The sequence below is a fragment of the Nicotiana tabacum genome, chromosome 19 (genome assembly GCF_000715075.1).
Source record: "Nicotiana tabacum cultivar K326 chromosome 19, ASM71507v2, whole genome shotgun sequence".
Taxonomy (NCBI): Eukaryota; Viridiplantae; Streptophyta; class Magnoliopsida; order Solanales; family Solanaceae; genus Nicotiana; species Nicotiana tabacum.
Window position 1 is genome coordinate 88,131,627 of NC_134098.1, and position 10,090 is coordinate 88,141,716.

General features: G+C 40.3%; 1 long non-coding RNA gene across 1 annotated transcript; it reads right to left on the reverse strand.

Moving 5' to 3' along the window:
• On the reverse strand, positions 1–734 carry LOC107825182 (uncharacterized). Its single transcript, XR_001657004.2, has 2 exons — positions 648–734; positions 1–221 (listed from the first exon to the last, which is right to left on the reverse strand). It is a non-coding gene; the product is annotated as an uncharacterized LOC107825182 (long non-coding RNA).
• Between the last annotated feature and the right edge of the window lie 9,356 nt (positions 735–10,090).

Consider the following 10,090-nt stretch of genomic DNA (forward strand, 5'->3'; position numbering starts at 1 on the left):
TAGGGAGGCAAACAAGCTAAATCACAATTCCATTTGATAACTTCATACCATGACTGTCATCATGTATTATTTCAATACAATAATAATGTGTTTAAAGTACAGTAATGCACGAAACAGATTTAAATAAGAATGTTGCAGAACATGCTAATCACATGGAGCTTAACATGGAATTTCAAACTTCATGTATACAATCATGGAAGAACAAATGCTCAGCTTCATACCTGGTTATAACAAAAATACACAAAGAAAATAAATCTCTAAATGTTGAGGAAAATATCAGCACGAACAGCTAAAAGCAAACCAAAACAGCTTCAAAAGGCCACTTCCAAAATCCAAAGAGAACCCAGAAAAACTACTGAAATAGTATGAATTCGAATCTCTCCTTTTTTGTTGTTTTTCTAAACCGTTTTTTTTTAGTTTTTAAGATATTTTCTGAAACAAAATGAGAATGAGGATATTTTTTGAAAGAAAAGTAGAGAGTCAGAAGATCCTTCTTTCTTTTCAAAAATGCAGAGCATCCAAAAAATCCCTTTATCTGTGGGGAAGATCCCCTTTTTATACTAAAAATCAAGGAATCCCTTTTAACATGTGTCATCCCTAAAAATACGAAAAAAAGCATCTTCTAAAACCGAATTGGACAGTTGTACCTTTGCAGATGTTTTCCTTCATTTTTCAGCTCAAAAGTCCCAAAAATTTGACTTCTTTTAGTTTTCGTTTTGCTAATTAGTCCTTTCCCTATCCTCTAGAACCTTCTTAATTGGTTACAGAAAATATTCCTCAATTTTAATTCCTAAACTACCCTGCAATATCCTTGTATTTACACCTCTTGTGGAAATATAACCCTACTGATTAATGAACTACTGGGCTTGGGTCGAAATTGGAGCAAGATTTGGGTCGCTGATCACTGGCCCAATTTGAAAACAAACTAAATAGCCTCTTTCTTTCCTAGTCTAAATATTTTTTAAATTAACCAATCTAATTCTAATTAAAGATAACTTTGCGAAATTAACCTAACTATCTATTTTCTAACAATTAACTAATTACTTAGCGAACAAATGCATGTAAAATCACTAATGTATTTTTTTATTTTAATAATGCAAACTAAATATTAATAATGCAAGTAAAAATCTAAGAATGCAAAAAGCAAAAAGAGAAAAAATATTTTTTGATCATTTTCATGATTCGAAATGCTACTAAAACATGCTAAAAGTGCAAATGAATGCCAAACAAATAAAAGTAAAATTTCTTCAAATTCTACAAAAGTCACTAAAACCTTTTTTTTTTTGAATATTTTGTGAGTAATTTCCTATGTGGGGCAAAAATTAGGTGCTCACAGCTGCCCCTCTTTGTTCGGAAACATGAAGAGTTTTCGGACAAAGATAAAGTGAGCAATCATGAATAATTTTTGCCCGTTGGATACTCCATGGGAGGCGTTTTGAAATTGTTTGACCGAACCTTGCTTCAGAGGTTGCCTACATATCCTTGGCTAGAAAGGAATCAGGTTAGTGTAGTTCTGGAAGTTTTGGTAGCTGGGCCTACCGAATAGCTGTGATTTCACTGTTGTTGTTGCTGTTACTGCTTGCTGAGCTCCTTATTAAACCAAAATCAAAATGAAAAGAAACTAAACAAGCCTATTAGCTATGAGTTACAAGATTCCTATCTATAAGTTTTCTAAAGCTTGATCTTGAATCTTCTACAGTCCTGTTGTGCATTTTGAACTGTCGACTCGCATTCTTGAGGCGAGCTTCTTCTACTTCTTAACTTTAATTGACCATATTCTTCAGGCGGGCTCCTGCTATTGACTTGAAACTTGAAGTAAATTCTGAAATGACTTCCCTCGTTCTCCAGGTGGGTACCTGCTAATGACTTGAACTTGAAAAGAATTCCCTCATTCTCCAGGTGGGCGCCTATTAATGACTTGAACTTGAAATAAATTCCCTCATTCTCCAGATGGGCGCCTGCCAATGGCTTAATACTTGAATTGAATTCCCTCGTTCTCTAGGTGGGCGCCTGCTAATGACTTAAAACTTGAAATGAATTCCCTCGTTCTCCAGATGGGCGCCTGATGACTTAAAACTTGAAATAAATTCCCTCATTCTCCAGGTGGGCGCCTGCTGATGACTTAATACTTGAAATAAATTCCCTCATTCTCCAGGTGGGCGCCTGCCAATGACTTGAATTTTGAAATAAATTCCCTCATTCTCCAGGTGGGTGCCTGATATTGAATTAAAACTTGAAATGTATTCCCTCGTTTTCCAGGTGGGTGCCTGATGCTGACTTAAAACTTAAATGAATTCCCTCGTTTTTCAGGTGGGTTCCTGATGACTTAAAACTTGAAATAAATTCCCTCGTTCTCCAGGTGGGCGCCTGATGCTGACTTAAAACTTGAAATGAATTCCCTCATTCTCCAGGTGGGAGCCTGATGCTGACTTAAAACTTAAATAAATTCCCTCGTTTTTCAGGTGGGTTCCTGATGACTTAAAACTTGAAATAAATTCTCTCGTTCTCCAGGTGGGTGCCTGATGCTGACTTAAAACTTGAAATGAATTCCCTCATTCTCCAGGTGGGCGCCTGATGACTTAAAACTTGAAATTAATTCCCTCGTTCTCCAGGTGGGTGCCTGATGACTTAAAAATTGAAATGAATTCCCTCGTTCTCCAGGTGAGCGCCTGATGACTTAAAACTTGAAATAAATTCCCTCGTTCTCCAGGTGGGCGCCTGATGACTTAAAACTTGAAATAAATTCCCTCGTTCTCCAGGTGGGCGCCTGATAACTTAAAACTTGAAATGAATTCCCTCGTTCTCCAGGTGGGCGCCTGATGACTTAAAACTTGAAATAAATTCCCTCGTTCTCCAGGTGGGCGCCTGATAACTTAAAACTTGAAATAAATTCCCTCATTCTCCAGGTGGGCGCCTGCTGACTTAAAACTTAAAATGAATTCCCTCATTCTCCAGGTGGGCGCCTGCTGACTTAAAACTTGAAATAAATTCCCTCATTATTCAGGTGGGCGCCTGATGACTTAAAAATTGAAATGAATTCCCTTGTTCTCCAGGTGGGCGCCTGCAATCATGACAACACAGACAAAATAGAGAAAATTTCTGCCCCAGTTTATGCCAGGAACATTCTTGAGTGTTAGTTGAATCCCATTATCCAGGAGGGTCCTGAAAATTTAAAACTAGATCCCATTATCCAGGAGGGTCCTGAAAACTTGAAATTAAATCCCATTATCCAGGAGGGTCCTGAAAACTTAAAACTGAGCTTATCTGGAACATGCTTTCCTCATGGGGATTCCTGGCAAAGCGAACAAGATTTCTTGCCCCTGCTTAAAACAAAGAGAATTTTGTCAGTTTGAAAATGTGGCGATTAGTTTTTGGCATCCTTGCTGAAAGTGTCTGCTTCTGCCACTACCCCGCTTCATTTTGATTAGCTACTTCGGGCTACAAAGTATTGTTTGACCTTTCAATCGGACCTCGACCACAAAAACCTTGAATGACTTGAATCCCTTACACTCAACTCGTCGTATGGCACTTTCATTCTGACAACTGTTGAACCTTTGCATTTCCTACAAATTCACGAATCACTTGACTACCTGAACTTTAGTTACCACCACATTGCTCATTCTAAATCATGTCACTTGTGATGTGCCTGGCCGAATTTCGCTTGGTGCAAATAAAAAGCTGGTAATGAGCTTTGAAGTCCTTTCTTGCTTGCTTAACAAAAGACTAATTTGACAGAGACTTAGAAAAATAGACCCAAAAGAAATGAAGCGAAGTGACTTCGAGAATTAGGAATAAAAAAGAAAAAAACAGAGATGACTATTTGAAGAAAAATAGAAAAGAGACTTATCTAAATGCAGCAACTGGCTCCAAAGACCATGACATGCATTTCGGATTGATCAGCCTAATCCATCCAACTAATCACATTTCAGTTCATGCCATGTCTTCATACTTCAAAACCGGGGTTTCCATAATTCAATTTCTCTGTAAAGTCATGAACCCTATTCGGCTTGTAATGTCCCAAGGGGTTTTCACCAGCAAGTCTCTCTCATTTGTTCCTCTCTCAACTCACTGTCACCTTACAGTGCCCGTAAGGATTTTCACCAATAAGACTCTCTCATTTGAATTTTCTCTCAACTCACAATCGCCCTATGGTGCCCGTGAGGGTTTTCACCAATAAGACTCTCTCATTTATTCACTTTTCCTTGTGCCCATGAACAAAGGTGCTACCCATGATATAAATCGTACCTCTATCTCACTTGACTTGGCATCCTCAAAGTTGATCAGAAGGTCTTTCTTTGGATTGTAGTGTAGGTTTTGGACAGGGTTAGAAAGAAAGGGTGGCATGCATGCTCAAAATAATTTAAGATGAAAGGGTTCAAAATTACAACTTTTGGAATCAGATCTTTTTACAAAACTAAAACTTCTGCCCCAGTTTCTTCGAATCTGGGGAATTTTTGGATTTTTATTTTGATGGGACCGAACCGTGTAAGGCTGCCTACGTATCCTTAAAAGGAATCAGGTCGAACGTAGTTCAAACTAGTAAAAGTTGTTTTGTTTTTGTTACTTTGCTTTTCTTTTTCTTTTTCTCCTTTCTTTTTCTCTTTTCTTTCTTTTGCTTTTTTTTTCTTTTTCTTTTCTATTTCCATCTCTAGTTCTGATTCCAAAAGAGGGGTATGAAAGAACATAAATAAGGCTCAAAAAAGGGTAACAAATGATAAAAGTGATTGGGATAGCAGAATAAAATGCCTTCGTCATTCCAACTTTGAACTTGCCTAGTACAAAATGCGATTGAAGATAAGCAAAGAAATCATACATAATATCTCTTGACTGCATCGGAATTGATAGCCATATCCACACATTTACCTTCTATGTCTGTTAAATACAAAGCACCATTAGGAAATACCTTTGTCACAATGAATGATCTCTGCCAGTTTGGGCCGAACTTGCCTTTAGCTTCAACCTGATGTGGAAGGATGCGTTTCAACACCAGCTGACCCACTTCAAATTTTCGGGGACGCACCTTCTTATTGTATGCTCTTGCCATTCTTTTCTGATACAATTGACCATGACATACTGCTGCCAATCGTTTTTCATCAATCAAACTCAATTGCTCTAGCCGGGTCTTGACCCACTCATCATCATCAATTTCAGCTTCAACAACAATTCGTAGGGATGGAATCTCAACTTCCGTAGGTATAGCTACCTCGGTTCCATATACAAGCAAATAGGGAGTTGCACCTATTGAAGTGCGAACAGTAGTGCGATAACCCAGTAAAGCAAAAGGTAACTTTTCATGCCATTGCTTGGAACCTTGCACCATCTTACGAAGTATATTCTTTATGTTCTTGTTAGCAACCTCAACAACTCCGTTTTCCTTAGGACGATACGGAGTGGATTTTCCATGCATAATCTTGAACTGTTGGCATACCTCTTTCATCAAATGACTGTTGAGGTTAGCAGCATTATCTGTGATGATTACCTTGGGAATTCCGAACCGGCAAATGATGTTTGAATGAACAAAATCTACCACCGCCTTCTTGGTCACGGACTTGAAAGTTACAGCTTCGACCCACTTGGTAAAGTAATCAATGGCCACCAGAATAAACCTATGCCCGTTTGACGCTGCCGGCTCAATTGGTCCAATGACGTCCATGCCCCAAACAACGAAGGGCCAAGGTGCAGACATTGTGTGCAACTCAGATGGCGGGGAATGAATCAAATCACCGTGCACCTGGCATTGATGACATTTGCAAACGAAGCTGATGCAATCTCGTTCCATGGTGAGCCAATAATAACCTGCTCGAAGAATCTTCTTTGCCAAGACATACCCACTCATATGCGACCTGCAAACTCCGGAATGTACTTCGGCCATGATAGTCGAAGCTTGTTTAGCATATATGCACCTTAGTAATCCTAGATCTGGAGTTCTCTTGTACAATATTCCCCCACTTAAGAAAAATCCACTAGCCAGACGTCGAATGGTTCTCTTTTGATCACCTGTGGCATGTACTGGATATACCCCCGATTTGATGTATTCCTTGACATCATGGAACCATGGCTCACCATCAGGTTCCTCCTCAACCACATTGTAATAGGCATGCTGATAACGGATTTGGATATGCAGAGGGTCGACATAAGTCTTATCCGAATGGTGTAACATTGACGCCAGAGTACCTAAGGCATCGACAATCTCATTATGAATCCTGGGAATATGCCTGAATTCTACCGACTTGAATCGTTGACAAAGATCATGCAGACATTGTCGATACGGTATGAGCTTCAAATCTCGAGTCTCCCATTCTCCCTGAATCTGGTGAACCAACAAATCTGAATCTCCCAAAACCAATATTTCTTGAACTCCCATGTCTATAGCTAGCCTCAAACCCAGAATGCATGCCTCGTATTCAGCCATGTTGTTAGTGCAATAGAATCGAAGCTGAGCTGTTACAGGGTAGTGATGCCTTGTTTCAGAAATGAGTACAACCCCTATTCCGACACCTTTCATGTTAACAGCTCCATCAAAGAAGAGTTTCCAACCTGGCTTTTCATAATGATCAGCCTCGTCAACATACATCACTTCTTCATCAGGAAAATAAGTCTTCAGTGGCTCATATTCTTCATCCACCGGATTCTTGGCCAAGCGATCGGCCAGGGCTTGGGCTTTTATCGCGGTCCGAGTCACATAAATGATGTCAAACTCTGTGAGTAAAATTTGCCACTTTGCCAATCTTCCTGTGGGCATAGGCTGCTGAAAGATATACTTTAGAGGATCCATGCGAGAAATGAGGTAAGTAGTGTAGGATGATAGATAATGCTTCAACTTTTGTGCCACCCAAGTCAGGGCGCAACATGTCCTTTCAAGAAGAGTATACTTAACCTCATAAGGAGTGAACTTCTTGCTAAGATAATAAATGTCTTGCTCTTTCTTGCCCGTGATGTCGTGTTGACCCGACACACAACCAAAAGAATTATCCACGACCGTCAAATAGAGAATTAAAGGTCTCCCAGGTTCTGGCGGGACCAACACATGTGGGTTTGACAGGTAACTCTTGATCTTATCAAATGCTTCCCGACACTCAACAGTCCACTTAACCGCAACATTCTTCTTCAGCAACTTAAAGATGGGCTCACAAGTTGTCGTGAGTCGAGCAATAAACCTGTTGATATAGTTTAACCTTCCGAGAAGGCTCATCACCTCGGTTTTGTTCTTTGGCAATGGTAATTCTTGGATGGCTTTTATCTTTGATGGGTCCAACTCAATACCGCGTCGACTGACTATGAATCCCAACAGTTTTCCGGACGGGACACCAAATGCACATTTTGCCAGATTGAGCTTGAGATTGTATTTGCGGAGCCTTTGGAAAAACTTTCTCAAGTCTCCAACATGGTCGAACTGCTTCTTTGACTTTATGATCACATCATCTACATAAACCTCAATTTCCTTGTGTATCATGTCATGAAATATGGTAGTCATTGCCCTCATGTAAGTTGCCCCAGCATTCTTCAAACCAAATGGCATTACCCGGTAGCAGTATGTCCCCCATGGTGTGATGAATGCTGTCTTTTTTGCATCTTCCTCATCTATCAGGATCTGGTGATATCCTGCGTAGCAATCCACAAAAGACCCAATCTCATGCTTGGCACAATTGTCGATCAGAATATGGATGTTCGGCAATGGAAAGTTATCTTTTGGACTTGCCTTATTGAGATCACGATAATCAACACAGACCCTGGTCTTACCATCCTTCTTTGGTACTGGCACGACATTAGCTAACCAAGTGGGATATCGAGTGACCCGAATGACCTTTGCGTCAAGCTGCTTTGTGATTTCTTCTTTGATCTTCACACTCATGTCATCCTTGAACTTCCTTAACTTTTGCTTGACTGGAGGGAATGCCGGATCAGTTGGCAATTTATGAACTACCAAATCAGTGCTCAAACCCGGCATGTCGTCATAAGACCATGAAACAACATCTTTATATTCAAACAGTGCTTTGATTATTTCTTCCTTGATTTGTGGATCCAGATGCACACTTATCTTGGTTTCCCTGATATTATCTTGATCTCCTAAATTGATTGCTTCAGTTTCATTCAGATTAGGCTTGGGTTTTTCTTCAAAGTGATTTAGTTCTTTACTGATTTCCTGGAATGCTGCTTCTTCATCATATTCTGTTTCATCATCACACTCTACTTCTTGGATTGTTATTTCGGAATTAGATTGGCTTTTAAGAATTGGCTGAAAATTCCTCATGCATGTCATGTCATTGAAACCAGCATAAAAAGAACTGTACAGAAAAACAAACAAAAATGAAACGCTATCAGGAATAATGGAAAACGAGAAATTATATTTCATTGAAAATAAAAGGATAGAAGGGTTTGTACATCAAAACAAGCAAAAAATAAAAAATCTGGATTACAACCCTGGAATAACCCAGATAACAGAAAGAAAAACAAAGCAAACTACCAAAACTCCTTCCGGGTGGGGAGAGGAGTAGCTTTCCAATTGCTAAGCTTCACATTTGGCCCAACGAGCTGCACATCGGCATTACTGGAACCTTCCCCGATTTCCACCATATTAACCTCATCAAACAAACTCTGGAACCTCTTGATCAGCTCTTCATCAAAGTCGACCACAGGTTTTGGGACCGCTGATATTGGGCGTTTTGCGACTCCTGGCTTGACAAAAGACTTGGAGATATGTGGAACAGGCTTAGGAAGTGACCATGCCTTTCTTTTCAAATTTTTAGCCTTTTTCATGTCCTTCCCTGTGAGTGTGAATCCCAAACAAAATGTACCGAAACTTTCACGTGGTACACCGGATGTGCAATACCCTGCAGAGACGAACCCAGGCCTTTGCCCGGCACAAAACCATTCTTCAATATTTCATTTGCTACCATGACGGACGCGGAGGGTAGCTTTGGACCTGGAATGCATTCTCCTTCAGGAATCTTCTCGACAGACACTATTTCAAACATTTGGTACACCCAAGTCCCTTTATCATCTTCAACTTCAATAAATGGAACAATTGTGTCATTGTAAGCAGACAAGTTCTCATCACCGTGCACAACTATTTCCTGCCTGTCCCATTTGAACTTTACCATTTGATGCAGAGAAGACGAGATTGCCTTGGCATCATGTATCCATGGCCTGCCCAACAACAAGTTGTAGGAGACAGCCACATCTAGCACTTGGAACTCCATAGTGAACTCAACTGGCCCTTTTGACAATTCGAGCATTATATCACCAACAGAATCTTTCCCTCCTCCATCAAAGCCTCGAACACATACATTGTTCATGTGGATCCTTTCAGTGCCGATCTTCAACTTTTGAAAAGTGGACAGAGGGAAAATATTTGCACTAGAACCGTTATCAACCAGTACCCTTGAGACAACAGAATTCTCGCACTTCACTGTGAGATAAAGAGCTCGATTGTGCTCTGTACCCTCCATAGGAAGTTCATCATCTGAGAAAGTGATCCTGTTTGCTTCGAAAATCTTGTTAGCAATCTTTTCCAAGTAGTTTACCTTGATCTTATCAGGAACATGGGCCTCATTCAAAATCTTCATCAGGGCTTTGCGGTGTTCATCTGAATGTATCAGCAAAGACAAAAGAGAGATCTGAGCTGGTGTTTTCCTTAACTGCTCTACAATGGAATAGTTTTGCATTTTCATCTTTTTTAGGAACTCTTCAGCCTCTTCTTCGGTGACCGGCTTCTTTACTGGGATGTGGCCATCCTTGAATGGCTTTGCTTTCCTCAGTTCTTCTGGGGTAAAACATCTCCCAGAACGAGTCAGTCCTCCGGTTTCATTGACTTCTTCCTCTACTTCTTTCCCTTTATATGTTACTATCACCTATTTGTAATTCCACGGGACGACCTTTGTGTCAACCATTGGTAACTGGGTCACTGGCTTAATAATAACGGGGGTAATACGAGCCCCTTCCACGATTATGACAGGCTTACCCGGGACCCCTGGTACGACCAATTTTTTGCTTTTCCTGGTTCGCTTCAACATCAATCGGAGGCCTTTTCACAACCAATACAGATGGCTTCACGTTGAGCGTGCTTAGCTTCTCCGACACCCCTTCAACT